Below are 16722 nucleotides of genomic sequence, written 5' to 3'. Positions count from 1 at the left end.
CAAGTCCCTTTGCACCATTGAATTTTTGAATTTTCTCCCCATTTAGAAAATAGTTTATGCTTTGATTTCTTCAACAAAAGAGCATGACCATACACTTCCTGACATTATATTCCATCTGCCATTTCTTTGCCCGTTCTCCTAATCTGCCTGAGTCCTTCTGTAGCTCCCCTGCTTCCTCAACACCATCTGCCCTTCCACCTATCTTTGTATCATCCACAAACTAGGCCACAAAGCTATCAATTCCATCATTGAAATCATTGATATATAACGTGAAAAGAAGCTATCCTAACACAGACCCTTGTGAAACACCCCTGTGGCAGTCAAGCAAAAAAGGCTCACTTTAGTCCCACTCTTTGCTTCCTGCTCCATCCATTTCTGTAATACCATGTGATCATATCTTGTTAATCAGTCTCATGTGTGGAACTTTGTCAAAGGTCTTCTGGAAATCCAAGTACACAACATCAACCAATTTTCCTTTGTCTATCCTGCTTGCTATTTCTTCAAAGAATTCCAACAGATTTGTCAGGCAAGATTTTCCCTTATGGAAACCATCCTGCCTCCAAGTATCCTGAAACCACACCCTTAACAGTCGACTCCAACATCTTCTCAGCCACTGAGGTCAGACTAACTGGCCTATACTTTCTTCTGCCTCTCTCCCTTCTAGAAGAGTCTCTTAAATATCCCGAATGTATCTGCAGGTATTAGCACCTCCGGCGGTGCACTTAAGTTACTTACCTCTCTTGACTCATAACACCAGGTTCAGGAATAGTTATTACCCCTCAACCATCAGGCTATCAAACCAAAGAGGATAACGTCACTCAACTTAACTTGCCCCATCACTGAAATGTTCCTAATACAGATAGACTCACTTTAAAGGACTCTTCATCTCAGGTCCTTGATATTTATTGCTTATTTATTTTAATATTATTTCTTTTTTTATGTATTCCCTGTTATTGTCCCTATTGTGTTAAATATCTCTAATATGTCTGCATCTATCACCACTTCCAGCAGTGCATTTGAGTTTCTTAACACTCATTGTGTTAAATAAAACCTGCTCAGAACAATCAAGTTTGAAGGTGATGTGAGGGACAAGTTTTACATTGTGGGCTGAAGGACCTATACTGCACTGTAATATGACAAATCAAGCCAATCTTCTTTTCAGTAAAAAAAAGCTCAAAAAGCAAATTAATTCAGAAAGAAGTCTAGAAAGACAATAAGACATAGGAACAGAATTAGGCCATTCGCCCCATCAAGTTTGCTTTGCCATTCGATCATTGCTGATTTACTATCCCTCTCAATCCCATTCGCTTGCTTACTCCCCATAACTTTTGCCGCCCTTACTAACCAAGAACCTATCAGCTTCTGCTTTAAATATACTCAATGATTTAGCCTCCACAGATTCACCACCCTCTAGCTAAATGAATCTCTCCTCATCTCTGCACTAAATTTGAATCGCTTTTCTACTTATACTTCACATACGGGATTGAACCATTTTAAGGTGCAGACCAACTATTTCCGCTTTCGTATTGTATTTATTTATTTAGGCAACAGCGCGAAGTAGGAGTAGGCCTTTCGAACAATGTCTCCCCCTCCCACCCCACCGACAACTAACCCTAATCGGGTTAACGAGACAATTAACCTACCCGGCAGGTTTTTAGACTGCGGGCGAAAACCGGAAAACGCAGAGAAAACCCACGTATTCCACTGGAAGGAAATACAACGGCTCTTTAGGATTGCACCGGAATTGAGCTCCGAACTTCGGAACGCTCGGCTGATGTTGTCCTGCATTAAGTGGTTGGTTGTATACAGAACATTGTCCTGAAGGCTGATGTGTATTTGATAAGAGAATCGTTTCAAAAAGCAAGGCTTGACTGAAGATTATGGAAAAGTACTCAGCTAAGGGGGCACCTGGATTTGAACCAGGGACCTCTTGATCTGCAGTCAAATGCTCTACCACTGAGCTATACCCCCACATACGAAACTGCAAATACATGGATTTTAAAATGGTGCAAGAAGTGTCAGTTTTTCCACAAATTTCCATTTTTAAAATTTTAATGATGGTTTATCTCTCACCAGAAGATATTGTAGCGATGTGCTATACACAGAGCTAGATACGACACGCAGTCGGTAAGTCGTTTCAAGACTAGTTTATTCAAATTTAGCGGCGCTGGCTTTTAATCCCTCGCGCCCGCCCTCTCCGGGCGGAAATGACGTCAGCGATCATCTCTCCCCGCGCGCTGGCTATTTGTGAGCCGGTTCACCTGTGCAGAAAGTGGGTCGCCACAATATTGCATTTTATTATTTCACAAATAAGAGAAAATCTGCAGATGCTGGAAATCCAAATACACAATACACTCCAACCTAAGTGTGACTCTAGCGATGTCCTTTTTTCAAAGAAGGGGGCTTTCCTTTCTCCACCATCAACACTGCCCTCAACCAAATCGTTTCCATTTCATGCATGTCTGCTCTTAGCCCATACTCCCGCCACCCTACCAGGGATGGGGTTCCTCTTGTCCTCACCTGCCACCCCACCAGCCTCCACGTCCAGCACATAATTCTCCAGAACTTACGCCATCTCCAACTGGATCCCATCCCCAAACACATCTTTCCTTTCCTCCAACTTTTTGTTTTCAGCAGGAATCGCTCCTTACGTGACTCCCTTGTCCATTTGTCCTTCCCTACTGATCTCCCTCCTGGCACTTATCCTTGCAAGTGGAACATGTGCTTTGCCTGCTCCTACACCCCATCCTTCACCACCATTCAGGGCTGCAAACAGTCCTTCCAGGTGAGGCAACACTTCACCTATGAGTCTGCTGGCGGTCATATACTGTGTTTGGTGCTCACAGTGTGGTCTCCTGTATATTGGTGAGACCCAATGTACATTGGGAGAGCGCTTCACTGAGCATCTACGCTTCATCCGCCAGAACGAGCAGGATTTCCCAGTGGCCACACATTTTAATTCCGCTTCCCATTCTGATTTGTCCATCCATGGCCTCCTCCACTGTCGGGATAAAGCCACACTCAGGTTGGAGGAACATTTCCAAATGGAACACTTCCATTTGGGTAGCCTCCAACCTGATGGTATGAACATCGATTTCTCAGACTTCCAGTAATTCCTCCACCCTTCCCCATTTCTCATGTTATCTCCTTGCCCAACCATAGCCTTCCTCTTGTACTCCTTTCCCCCCCTCCCCCTTTCTTCTTTCTTCCATGGCCTTCTATCTCTTTCACCAATCAACTTCCTAGCTCTTTGCTTCATCCCTTCCCCCTCCAGATTTCACATGGTGTTTCTCTCTCCTCCCCCCCCGCACCCTTCATTTCTACTCCTCAGCTTTTTTTCTGCAGTCCTGCCGAAGGGTCTCAGCCTGAAACATCAACTGTACTTTTTTCCATAGATGCTGCCTGGCCTGCTGAGTTCCTCCAGCATTTTGTGTGTGTTGCTCCCATTTTATTATTTATTCTGTTTATTCTTTCCATGGATGATACCTGACCTGCTAAGTTCCTCCAGCGTTTTGTATGTGCTACTCTAGATTCCCGACTGTATGTGTTCCCAGATCTTATTCAGGTTTAAGCCAGGTTTTCTCGGATTCTCTCATCCAAGTTAGATCCTGACCCAATCTGTTAACATGCCCACTTCATCTTCTACCTCTAACCCAGCCATTGAAGTTATTTTTTTTAGTATGGAAGAGTCAACAGCAATATCCAATCGAAAGATCATAAGGTTTAAATCCTGATTTATATTTCCTCATTGGATTCCATACTGGGTTAGGAATATCTGGGATCACACCATCTCTCCTTGTTCTCAGTAACATGAAGCAAGAGTAGCGCATTCTAGTCCATAAATTCCTAAAGGTTTGAGCACAATGCTACTCCTTGATACCCCTTTTTCTCTTCAAGAACCTGTTTATCCTTAAAATAAAATCATTCAAAGACTCAATTTTGAAAAAAATTCTGATTCCTAAGATACAGATTCCTAAGGTTCCCCTCTCATTGCTTTTAAATGGGCAACTTGTTTTTTTTTAACAGGTGACCCCCTAGTTCTAGATTCTTGTACAAAGTGAAACATGCACAGTGAAACAGTTGATGATCTTAAATTGACCTGAATTGAAGCAAGTATAATGGAGATTGAGACCTCTTGATCTGCAGTCAAATGCTCTACCAATAAGCTATACCCCCACATGTTCACATATGAAGGGTCTCCACCTGGAACGTGGACTGTACTTTTTCCATAGCTGCCTGACCTGTTGAGTTCCTCTGGTATTTTGTGTGTTGCCCCCACATGTTCAGTTCTTTGTCATATGCACAAGTATGTGGAGGTGCAGGTACAATAAAAAATTGTTTCCAGCAACATCACAGGCATGTAGGTACAGACAACACACAGAATATAGTTGAACTACCTTAACAAGACAACATGGAACTGGATTGTGTATGCAAACTATTACTCATTCAGGCTTATTGTCATTCAACTGTACACATGTATGCAGCCAAATGAAACAATGTTCCTCTGGACTAAGGTGCACAACACAATACATTTAACTCACGCATAACACATAAGGTAATATTACCTCAAATACATTAACAAATAATAAAGTGCATTTATGGCACAAGTCAAAAAGTAAACAGCATATGGTACTAGTGCTTCATACTTGATGAGACCTGGGTTGTGTCAGGGAGTTCAGTAGTCTCATGGCCTAGCGGAAGAAGCTGTTTCCCATCCTAACAATTCTTGTCCTAATGCTATGGTAACTCCAACCTGATGATAGGGAGTTAAAGAGATTGATGGATGGATAGGAGAGATTATTGTTAATGTTAAGTACCTTGTGTATGCAGTGTTTGGGATAAGTATCTCAGATGGGTGGAAGAGAAACCTGGTGATCTTCTAAGCAGTCCTCACAGGACACTCTCAGTGGTGCTCCTGTAAAAATTGGGGTGAATGGGGAAGTGGAGCCGTGCCCACCTCAGTCTCCTCAGGAAGTGGATATTGTTGCAGTGCTAAAGAGGTGGTGTGATCACAAATCTTAATTATTATCATTATCACAAATCTGTGATAATTTAAAGGGGGCACTCAGACTTGAACTAGGGACCGCTTGATATGCAGTCAAATGTCCTACCACTGACCTCTACCCCAGACTAGTGGTCACTGTTAGCAACAAAGCCAGCAACAGTTTAGCTTGAGTTAGTTGACCAAACTTGAATTTCAATGATTCACTTCTACTAATCCAATAACTGTTATTTTGCATGTGGCTTTGAAGCTTTGAACAATGACCTGTTGAACTGCAGCACAATGCCTCCAGCAGAGCACCTGATACCCTTACATGCTGGTGTTTCTGCAGGCTCCACAACAAACATTTCTCTGAGACCAGGGTAGTGATCTCATCACCTTCAGCCCTTAAGGCTACATCCGCATTACACAGGATAAATCCATAACCGAAGCTTTGTCTCTTCATTTTTACCCTCCGACCACACTAAAACTGCGTTTTCGTCTCCTGAAACCGGAGCTTTTCAAAAACGCTTTCCAAGGTGAATTTGAATGCATTGTTAGGGATGAAAAGAGAGGAGGAGGTGGAGAGTATCTTAAATGTATCTATATTAATGCTAGGAGCATTGTAAGAAAGGTGGATGAGCTTAAAGAGTGGATTGCTACCTGGAATTATGATGTTGTAGCTATTAGTGAAACATGGTTGCAGGAAGGGTGTGATTGGCAACTAAATATTCCTGGATTTAGTTGCTTCAGGTGTGATAGAGTAGGAGGGGCCAGAGGAGGAGGTGTTGCATTGCTTGTTCAAGAAAATCTTATGGCGGTGCTTTGGAAGGATAGATTCGAGAGCTCCTCTAGGGAGGCTATTTGGGTGGAATTGAGGAATGGGAAAGGTGTAGTAACACTGATAGGAGTGTATTATAGGCCACCTAATGGGGAGCGTGAGTTGGAAGAGCAAATGTGTAAGGAGATAGCAGATATTTGTAGTAAACACAAGGTGGTGATTGTGGGAGATTTTAATTTTCCACACGTAGATTGGGAAGCTCATTCTGTAAAAGGGCTGGATGGTTTAGAGTTTGTGAAATGTGTGCAGGATAGTTTTTTGCAACAATACATAGAAGTACCGACCAGAGATGGGGCAGTGTTGGGTCTCCTGTTAGGGAATGCGATAGGTCAGCTGACAGATGTATGTGTTGGGGAGCACTTCGGATCCAGTGATCACAATAGCATTAGCTTCAATGTAATTATGGAGAAGGACAGGACTGGACCTAGAGTTGAGATTTTTGATTGGAGAAAGGCTAACTTTGAGGAGATGCGAAGGGATTTAGAGAGAGTGGATTGGGTCAAGTTGTTTTATGGGAAGGATGTAATAGAGAAATGGAGGTCATTTAAGGGTGAAATTATGAGGGTACAGAATCTTTATGTTCCTGTCAGGTTGAAAGGAAAGGTTAAAGGTTTGAAAGCACCATGGTTTTCAAGGGATATTAGAAACTTGGTTCGGAAAAAGAGGGATGTCTACAATAGATGTAGGCAGCATGGAGCAAAGAAATTGTTCGAGGAGTATAAAGAATGTAAAAGGAATCTTAAGAAAGAGATTAGAAAAGCTAAAAGAAGATACGAGGTTGGTTTGGCAAATAAGGTGAAAGTAAATCGGAAAGGTTTCTACAGTTATATTAAAAGCAAGAGGATAGTGAGGGATAAAATTGGTCCCTTAGAGAATCAAGGTGGTCAGCTATGTGTGGAGCCGAGGGAGATGGGAGAGATTTCTTCTCTTCGGTATTCACTAAGGAGAAGGATATTAAATTGTGTAAGGTGTGGGAAACAAGTAAGGAAGTTATGGAACCTATGACAATTAAAGAGGTGGAAGTACTGGTGCTTTTAAGAAATTTAAAAGTGGATAAATCTCCGGATCCTGACAGGATATTCCCCAGGACCTTGAGGGAAGTTTGTGTAGAGATAGCAGGAGCTCTGACGGAGATCTTCCAGATGTCATTAGAAACGGGGATTGTGCCGGAGGATTGGCGTATTGCTCATGTGGTTCCATTGTTTAAAAAGGGTTCTAGAAGTAAGCCTAGCAATTATAGACCTGTCAGTTTGACATCAGTGGTGGGTAAATTAGTGGAAAGTATTCTTAGAGATAGTATTTATAATTATCTGGATAGACAGGATCTGATTAGGAGTAGCCAGCATGGATTTGTGCGTGGAAGGTCATGTTTGACAAACCTTATTGAATTTTTTGAAGAAGTTACGAGGAATGTTGATGAGGGTAACACAGTGGATGTAGTCTATGTGGACTTCAGCAAGGCCTTTGACAAAGTTCCACATGGAAGGTTAGTTAAGAAGGTTCAGTCGTTAGGTATTAATGCTGGAGTAATAAAATGGATTCAACAGTGGCTAGATGGGAGATGCCAGAGAGTGGTGGTGGATAATTGTTTATCGGGATGGAGGCCAGTGACTAGCGGGGTGCCTCAGGGATCTGTTTTGGGCCCAATGTTGTTTGTAATATACATAAATGATCTGGATGATGGGGTGGTAAATTGGATTAGTAAGTATGCCGATGATACTAAGGTAGGAGGTGTTGTGGATAATGAGGTGGGTTTTCAAAGCTTGCAGGGAGATTTATGCCGGTTAGAAGAATGGGCTGAACGTTGGCAGATTGAGTTTAATGCTGAGAAGTGTGAGGTTCTACATTTTGGCAGGAATAATCCAAATAGAACATACAGGGTAAATGGTAGGGCATTGAGGAATGCAGAGGAACAGAGAGATCTAGGAATAACAGTGCATAGTTCCCTGAAGGTGGAGTCTCATGTCGATAGGGTGGTGAAGAAGGCTTTTGGAACGCTGGCCTTTATAAATCAGAGCATTGAGGACAGAAGTTGGGATGTAATGTTAAAATTGTACAAGACATTGGTAAGGCCAAATTTGGAATATTGTGTACAGTTCTGGTCACCGAATTATAGGAAAGATATCAATAAATTAGAGAGAGTGCAGAGACGATTTACTAGGATGTTACCTGGGTTTCAGCACTTAAGTTACAGAGAAAGGTTGAACAAGTTAGGTCTCTATTCATTGGAGCGTAGAAGGTTGAGGGGGGGATTTGATCGAGGCATTTAAAATTTTGAGAGGGATAGATAGAGTTGACATGAATAGGCTGTTTCCATTGAGAGTAGGGGAGATTCAAACGAGGGGATGTGATTTGAGAGTTAGGGGGCAAAAGTTTAAGGGAAACACGAGGGGGGTATTTCGTTACTCAGAGAGTGATAGCTGTGTGGAATGAGCTTCCTGTAGAAGTAGTAGAGGCCAGTTCAGTTGTGTCATTTAAGGTAAAATTGGATAGGTATATGGACAGGAAAGGAGTGGAGGGTTATGGGCTGAGTGCGGGTAGGTGGGACTAGGTGAGATTAAGAGTTCAGCATGGACTAGGAGGGCCGAGATGGCCTGTTCCTGTGCTGTGATTGCTATATGGTTATATGGTTATAAGGTGGATATTTTTGAAAACGCTGCTCAGACAGATCAGTGTGGATGGGGTAACCGGAGACGTTTGAAAATGCAATCAGACTGCAGCGCGCTATTTCATTGTTTTCTTGAACGCAACCTAACAATTTCAGAACAGACGGCAACGAGACTGAAACCAGAAAAGTTAGAAATGTACTCACCAAATACTTGGACCCAAAACTTACTGAATAAGTAAGTATACTCACTTTGCCCTGTTTTCTGTCCTTGCTCGTATGAAGGTAGTTTACCTATTTATGCAAGTACTTCTCTGACAATAGATGTGTAACAGCCTAATGTAACATTGTATGGAAATACAAGATAACACTGATGCAGACATGTTTTATACATTTAACAAGGTGCTTTATTAATGCAACAGAGTTAGTCAGTTTTTCAATGTTCGTCGTCAGCCGGGTTAATCTGTCCATGAGCTCCTCGTCGGTTGCCTCCGTACGCTCCAGTATTTGTTTTTTTAGTTTTAAGTTCTCCTGTGCGAGAGCCAACAGCTGTCCATTGTTTTAAGTTTTTCTAATCTGTAACTACACAAATGCACACTTTTACGGCGAGATTCGACACCAAGCATATCGCTTGTTTTCAGTAGCTGTGTCTGCGCATGTGCAGGAGGAGGAGATTCGCCGAAATCTCCGTTTCAGTGTGGATAGAGATATTTTCAAAAATGCATAGTGTGGACGCCTATCGTTTTTACACGAAACTGGCGTTTTCAAAATTATGCGGTCTAGTGTGGATGTAGCCTAAGGTTGTTAGAGCTGGGAATGCTAAAAGGGACAAGTTCCCACTACCTATAAAATGTTTACAATGACATGCACCTCATAGCCTCTGACAACCAAGTCCATCTCCTGGTCTTCATGGGTAAAGGTGGGTTACTGGTGCCTCAAAACCAGTTGCTTCAGGCAGATGGGGCTCGTCAGCTCATCAAGGATAAGGAAAACTCTGATCTCAAACCTCCACTGCCTTGAGGCATGGGGAAGGCTTCAGGAGTAAACCCTGAGGGAAAATTCCGGAGCTGGAGTCCCACATAGAGTTCAACATTGACTGGCAACTACTGCGACACTGCTGGTAGCAAACTGCATCAGTCTCTGCTGTTCCTTTGGGTTCATTGGATGCGTGGAGAGAGGGAGCTTGCTACATGAGCAACAGTTTGTTCTCCATATTGTACTGCTCAGGCTTGCAGATCTAGACATCTGGTATCCATGATTGACTCCGACCAACGGAGGCCTCACTCAGCTCTTGTCAAAAATCATTCTCAACAACTTGTTTATCAAACTAATCAGCCAACCAACTAATATTTATTCCTATTAGGTCTTTCTCTCTATACCTTAACACCCTAACCACCTTCCCATCTCTCTCCTCTCCTCGTTCCTCAGCAGCCAACTTTCACCCTGTGTTAAATTTCTTTCAGTATAATTGATCACTCAATAGCATTAAGGTTAAATCTGAATTTCCTTACCTAATAACACCATGAGAACCTTCAATGAGAACAGAGCTGTTAGTGGAAGTGGGGGTTGTGGGTTAGATTTCAAAATTTAAGAGAAGTTTGGATAAGTACATGGATGGGAGGGGTATGATGGACTATGGTCCAGGTGCAGGTCAATGGACTCAGCAAAATAACAGTCCTGCACAGAACAGGGTCTATTTTTGTACTGTAGTTCTCTTTGACTCTATAATAGCTGCAGTGGTTCAAGATGTTTTTTTAGATGTTTCAGAAAGGACAGGGAGGAAGGCAAAAGAGGTGGGGGCATGGCACTGTTGATCAGAGATAGTGTCACGGCTGCAGAAAAGGTGGACATCATGGAGGGATTGTCTACGGAGTCTCTGTGGGTGGAGGTTAGGAACAGGAAGGAGTCAATAACTTTACTGAGTGTTTTTTATAGGCCGCCCAAAAGTAACAGGGATATCAAGGAGCAGATAGAGAAACAGATCCTGGAAAGGTGTAATAATAACAGAATTGTCATGATGGGAGATTTTAATTTCCCAAATATCGATTGACATCTCCGTAAAGCAAGGGGTTTAGATGGGGTGGAGTTTGTTAGGTGTGTTCAGGAAGGTTTCTTGACAAAATATGTAGAGAAGCCTACAAGAGGAGACTGTACTTGATTTGGTATTGGGAAATGAACCTGGTCAGGTGTCAGATCTCTCAGTGGGAGAGCATTTTGGAGATAGTGATCATAATTCTATCGCCTTTACAATAGCATTGGAGAGAGATAGGAGCAGACTAGTTAGAAAAGTGTTTAATTGGAGTAAGGGGAATTATGAGGCTATCAGGCAGGAAATTGGAGGCTTAAGTTGGGAACAGATGTTCTCAGAGAAATGTACGGAAGAAATGTGGCAAATGTTCAGGGGATATTTGTGTGGAGTTCACATGGGTACGTTCCAATGAGACGGGGAAGTTATGGTAGGGTACAGGAACCGTGGTGTACAAAGGCTGTAATAAATCTAGTCAAGAAGAAAAGAAAAGCTTACAAAAGGTTCAGAGAGCTAGGTAATGATAGAGATCTAGAAGATTATAAGGCTAACAGGAAGGAGCTTAAGAAGGAAATTAGGAGAGCCAGAAGGGGCCACGAGAAGGCCTTGCCAGGCAGGATTAAGGTGGTGATTGTAGGGATGACTTACAGCAGACTGAAAAGCTTGAGCATGTAGATATTAAGAAAGAGGATGTGCTGGAGCTTTTGGAAAGCATCAAGTTGGATAAGTTGCTGGGACCGGATGAGATGTACCCCAGGCTATTTTGGAAGGCAAGGAAGGAGATTGCTGAGCCTCTGGCAATGATCTTTGTATCATCAATAGGGATGGGAGAGGTTCCAGAGGATTGGATGGTTGCAGATGTTGTTCCTTTATTCAAGAAAGGGTGTAGAGATAGTCCAGGAAATTATAGACCAGTGAGTCTTACTTCAGTGGTTGGTAAGTTGATGGAAAAGATCCTGAGAGGCAGGATTTATGAATATTTGGGGAGATATAATATGATTAAGAATAGTCAGCATGGCTTTGTCAAGGGCAGGTCATGCCTTACGAGCCTGATTGAAATTTTTGATAAGGAAGAGCAATAGATGTAGTGTATATGGATTTCAGCAAGGCATTTGATAAGGTACCCCATGCAAGACTTATTGAGAAAGTAAAGAGGCATGGGTTCCAAGGGGACATTGCTTTGTGGATCCAGAACTGGCTTGCCCACAGAAGGCAAAGAGTGGTTGTAGACGGGTCATATTCTGCATGGAGGTCAGTCACCAGTGGTGTGCCTCAGGGATCTGTTCTGTTCTCTTCTCTTCGTGATTTTTATAAATGACCTGGATGAGGAAGTGGAGGGATGGGTGAGTAAGTTTTCTGATGATAGAAAGGTTGGAGGTGTTGTGGATAGTGTGGAGGGCTGTCAGAGGTTACAGCAGGACATTGATAGGATGCAAAACTGTGCTGAGAAGTGGCAGATGGAATTCAACGTAGATAAATGTGAAGTGGTTCATTTTGGTAGGTTAAATATGATGGCAGAATATAGTATTAAAGGTAAGAGTCTTGGCAGTATATGAGATCAAAGGGATCTTGGGGTCCAAGTCCATAGGATGCTCAAAGCAGCTGCTTAGGTTGATTCTGTGGTTAAGAAGGTATACGGTGCATTGGTCTTCATCAATCGTGGAATTGAACTTAGGAGCCGAGAGGTAATATTGTAGCTATATAAGACCCTGGTCAGACCCCACTTGGAGTATTGTGCTCAGTTCTGGTTGCCTCCCTACAGGAAGGATGTGGAAGCCATAGAAAGGGTACAGAGGAGATTTAGAAGGAAGTTGCCTGGATTGGGGAGCACGCCTTATGTAAACGAGTGAACTCGGCCTTTTCTCCTTGGAGTGATGGAGGATGAGAGGTGACCTGATAGAGGTGTATAAGATGATGAGAGGCTTTTTCCCAGGGCTGAAATGGTTGCCACAAGAGGACACAGGTTTAAGGTGCTGGGGAGTAGGTACAGAGGAGATGTCTGGGGAGTAAAAAACTCAGAGAGTGCGTGGAATGGGCTGCCAGCAATGTGGTGGAGGCGGATACGATATGGGCTTTTTAAGAGACTTTTGGATAGGTACATGAAGCTTAGAAAAATAGAGGGCTATGGGTAACTCTAGGTAATTTCTAAGGTAGGGACATGTTCGGTAGAACTTTTTGGGCTGAAAGGCCTGTATTGTGCTGTAGGGTTTCTATGTTTCTAAGAAGATAGCTACCACCCTGAGATCCATTTTCTTGCAGGCATTCACAGTAGAACAGCGAAATACAATAGAATAGGGGCAGCATGGTAGCATAGTGGTTAGCACAATGCTTTACAGTGCCGGCAACCCTGGTTCAATTTGCACCGCTGCCTGTAAGGAGCTTGTACGTTTGTCCGTTTAGATTGTATCAGTTGTACCCATGTCCATTTGGATTTTCTCCGGGTGCTCTGGTTTCCTCCCACAGTCCAAAGATGTACCAGTTAGTGGCTTAATTGGTCATTATAATTTGTCCCATGATTAGACTTGGATTAAATTGGGGGATTGCTGGGCAGTGTGGCTTGAAGAACCTATTTTGCACTACTAGTCAATAAATAATAAATAAATGAATGGAAAACTACACATATCCCCTCAAAATTGCCATGCAAATTGATAGGGCGGTTAAGAAGACGTACAGTGTGTTGGACTTCATTAGTCAAGTGATTGAGTTCAAGAGCCTATATATAGAGCCTGTTGCAGCTCTATATAAAACCCTGATTAGACTACACTTGGAGTTTTTGTTAATTTTTGGTTCCTCATTATAGAAAGGATGTGAAAGCTTTCAAGAGGATACAGAGGAGATTTACCAGGATGCAGCCTGGATTACGGGGCATATCTTATGAAAATAGGTTGAGCAAGCTAGGACTTTGGAACGAAGAAACATGAGAAAAAACTTGATGGATGTGTACAAAATGATGAGTAGCAAAGGTTAAGAGACTTTTTCCAGGGCAAAAATGGTTAATATGAGAAGGCATAATTTCAAAATTATTGGAGGAAAGTACAGAGGGGATGTAGGAGGAAGAGTTGGATTGATTTTAGAGTAGGTTAAAAGATCGGCATAACATCATGGGCTGATGGGCTTGTGCTGTGCTGTAGTTCAGAGGTCAATATATTTTCATTTGGATATTAAGGCAATTGTTGGGTGAGATTAGAACTAGAGGTTATGGGTTAAAGCTGAAAGATGAAACTTTTAAAGGAACCTGAGGGGAAACTTCTTCACTCAGAGGATGCTGAGAGTGCAGAATGAGCTGCCAGTGGAAATGGTGGATACAGGTTTGATTTCTACATTTAAGAGAAATTTGGATAAGTACATGGATGGGAGGGTTATGGAGGGCTGCACCACCAGGTGCAGGTCGATGAGACCAGCAGAATAATAGTTTGGCACAGACTAAATGGGCCAAAGGCCCATTGGCTGTAGTGTTCTAGGACTCTAACAGCACACTTGCTGAAGTTTGTTGGGCCATTCAATGTCATGGGTTATCAAAGAATCAGAACCAGGTTTAATATCACTTGTATATATCGTGAAATTTGTTGTTTTAAAGCAGCAGTACATTGCAATACATAATAATAAAAACTGTGAATTACAGTAAGAAGTGTGTGTGTATATATATATAATGTTAAATTAAATAGGTCATGCAAAAAGAGAAAAAATAGTGAAGTAGTGTTCATGGGTTCAATTTCCATTCAGAAATCGGATGACAGAGGGGAAGAAGCTGTGCCTGAGTCATTCAGTAACTGGTAAGTGAGGCTGAGATAAAAAAATCAAAGTGATCTTTATTAAGATGAATGCTAAGGCATACACAAGGGACTGAATGGCCAACTCTTGCTCCTATTTCAATTCTGTTCACGAAGGCTTTGAGTGTGTCTCCATCTTGTGGGGTGTTATGATACTGTAAGCTGCTGGAAAATAGATTTAGATTGAGTTTCTTAAAATGTTAAGGAGGTTTGGCTTGTCAATGATCCATGTCACTGAACAAGATGGCACTGGTCATCTATGGTGACATTTTGTGGGCAGATCACAAAACTATTAGATATACATCTTCTGAACTGCTATCACTGCAGTCTATAACCTTTAATTTCCCTTTTAAGGAATGGACTTTTGAACACACTAACTTCTTTTGCACATTGGTTGTTTGTCAGTCTCTGTGCATAGTTTTTCATTGATTCTATTGTATTTCTTTGTTCTATTGTGGATGCTTGCAATAAAACGAATCTCAAGATGGTGTATGGTAACATATACATACTTTGATAATAAGTTTACTTTGAACTTTAAACTTTGAACAGTCCAGCAAACATCTCTAGATGAACTGATAAAAGTATGCTGACTGCTTGCATATTGGCTATTTAAATGTAAGACTATTGGACTCAGTCAAGACATCACTAGCACATTTTCTCCACCATCATGAGTTCCTACCATAACAGGACAGCACCTATCATCAAAGATTCCCATAATCCATGCTACACCATCTTCTTGCAGCTAACATCAGGAAGGAGGTACAGGAGCCTGAAGTCCCACATTACCAGATTCAAGAGCAGCTACTTCTCTTCAACTATTTGGTTATTGAACCAAACTGCACAACCCTAATCACTACCTCAGCAGAGCAACACTATGACCACATTGATCACTTTGCTGTACAATGGCAAAATTAGGAAACATCTCTTAAAAGCAGTGTGATAGAAATGCTGGTCAGCTCACTCTGCTGCCTCACTCCACGCTGACTGCCCCAGAACCTGAAGGGTACCCACATGGCAGCAGCATTGCCTCAGCACTCGGAGATGAATGAATGGGTGGCCAGTCGCATCTTCTTGTGACTGGGCACTGATCAACTCATCATCAGTGTGTTGGTGATACCACACTTGAGAATCACATTCAGCTTTGAAGATTGCCTACCATAGCAGCAACATTGCCTCAACACAGGAAGGTGAGTGGACCATTTCTTTGTGACTAGGCAAGGCGCTGGTGAGGTGACACCTGGAGAATCACATTCAGTTTTGGTTGCCATGTTTAAGGAGGGAAACACGTACTTTGATAATAATCTCGCTTTGATTTTGACTTAGAATCTGCGGAATTGTCCACCCTTGAGAGTTGTGGAGGCAGAGTCATAGAATACCATATATTGAAGACCACAAGACATTGCATATATTCCAAGTTGAGATGTATGATTTTTGTTCTGTAGAAGAGTTGACATTAATGGCGTACAGGCAGGGTAGTGAAGCTGAGGCCACAAACAGAGCAGCTATGATCTGACTGAATGACAGCAGGCTCAGGGTCACATAGCCAACACCTGCTGCCTAAGTGTAAACTGAGAATGTTGGAGAAACTCAGCAGGTCAGGCAGCATCTATGGAGAGAGAAGCAGAGTTACTGTTACTGGTAATTGCCTTTCATCAGAACTCCACCTCCTACCACTATTTTCTTTATACTTTCATTACACTCTGGTGCATAAAACAATAAACTGAATTAAACCTGCTTATACCAAGAAGTGATCACTTTTGCCCTGGTAAAACTATTTTTAAGCATGATTTATGCATGCTCAGTGTGTGCTAATTGATCTAATTTCGAGAGGATAATATTATTAGTATAATTATTTTTCTTTATTCATGTTGACAGCTAATACAAGGGGCATAATTTTAAAATGTTTGGTGGGTAGTCCAGGTATCCCATATCTCAGAGGTATGCCTCTGCTAGGGGTAGTGGTAGATACATTAGGTGCATTTAAAACCCTAAGACCATATGACATATGGAGCAGAATTTGCTTTTCAATCCATTGAGCATGCTCTGCTATTCGATCATGCCCAATTTATTACCCCATTCTCCTGCCTTCTTCCTGTAACCTTTGATGTCCTTACTAATCAAGAACCTATCAATCTCCGCTTTAAATATACCCAGTAACTTGGCGTCCACAGCCATTTGTGATAATAAATACCACAGATTCACCACCCTTTGGCTAAAGGAATTCCTCCTCATCTCTGTTCTAAAGAGATGTTCTTGTATTCTGAGGCCGTGCGCTCTGGTCCTAGACTACCCCACAATAGGAAACATCCTCTTCACACTAAGATTGGCACAAGGATGATAGGAAAATGGAGGGTTATCTGGGAGGGTGATGAAGGGTCTTGGCCTGAAACATCAACAGTTCGTTCCTTTCCACAGACGCTGCCTGACCTGCTGTGTTCCTCCTGTATTTTGTTGTAATACCTTGGATTTCCAGCATCTTGTGTTTATGGTTATGTGGGA

At 42.2% G+C, this 16722-nt stretch overlaps 1 non-coding gene across 1 annotated transcript; it reads right to left on the bottom strand.

Annotated features, from left to right (window-relative positions):
• Positions 1-1899: 1899 nt before the first annotated feature.
• Positions 1900-1971, bottom strand: trnac-gca (transfer RNA cysteine (anticodon GCA)). Its single transcript has one exon. It is a non-coding gene; the product is annotated as a tRNA-Cys (tRNA).
• Between the last annotated feature and the right edge of the window lie 14751 nt (positions 1972-16722).

This window comes from Hypanus sabinus, chromosome X1 (assembly GCF_030144855.1).
Source record: "Hypanus sabinus isolate sHypSab1 chromosome X1, sHypSab1.hap1, whole genome shotgun sequence".
Lineage (NCBI taxonomy): Eukaryota > Metazoa > Chordata > Chondrichthyes > Myliobatiformes > Dasyatidae > Hypanus > Hypanus sabinus.
Note: the sequence above shows the minus strand (reverse complement) of the source record. Positions and strands in the feature narration are given on the sequence as shown.